Source organism: Alosa pseudoharengus, unplaced genomic scaffold, assembly GCF_046254945.1.
Source record: "Alosa pseudoharengus isolate Yale_2024_CS ecotype anadromous, Long Island Sound unplaced genomic scaffold, YU_APseudo_1.1 YU_APseudo_1.1_scf_7, whole genome shotgun sequence".
Taxonomy (NCBI): domain Eukaryota; kingdom Metazoa; phylum Chordata; class Actinopteri; order Clupeiformes; family Clupeidae; genus Alosa; species Alosa pseudoharengus.
Genome location: NW_027468859.1, coordinates 843449 through 844244, shown reverse-complemented (window position 1 = coordinate 844244; position 796 = coordinate 843449).

The window sequence follows — 796 nt, the reverse complement described above, 5'->3', positions numbered from 1 at the left end:
CTGGTCTGGTAAGGAGCGCTGGTCCCCGCTGGTCCATTCTAGTCAGGAGTGCTGGTCCATTCTAGTCAGGAGCGCTGGTCCCCTCTGGTCAGGAGTGCTGGTCCACTCTGGTCAGGTGCGCTGGTCCCCTCTGGTCAGGAGCGCTGGTCCCCTCTCATGGTCTGTGATGAATGAGAAACATTGATGAACGGATTTATTATATACAGTATTAATAAGCTATTCAGTCACGGAATACCAGGTCATAATCCTGGTGAAAACTAATTTTCCAAGTTTATTTCGATCAATTAAACTCAAAACTAATATGTAGAATTCCTGATAAATTATTATCCTGCAACACTGCAGTCCCCTCCCAACATTCAACAGCTGGGAGGACTGTGACTAAAACAGGAACCACAGAGAGAGAGATAGATGGATAGATAGATAGATAGATAGATAGATAGATACTTTATTGATCCCCAAGGGGTCCATAATGTGTGTTGCAGTAAAGCTACAGAGGGCTCATCACAATGGGCTAGTCATTACATTACATTACATTACATTACATTAGTCAGTATTTAATCATTTCTTAATACATTACATTACATTACATTACATCAGAGCCGGACAGTAACGGAGTACATTTACTTGAGTACAGTACTTGAGTACAATTTTGAGGGATCTGTACTTTACTCGAGTATCATTTTTGGGGAGTACTTATGACTTTACTCAAGTAAATTTGAGAGGCAAATATTGTACTCTTTACTCCACTACATTTCTATCCATAACCGTGAGTACCCGTTACTTCTTCTAAAAAAAA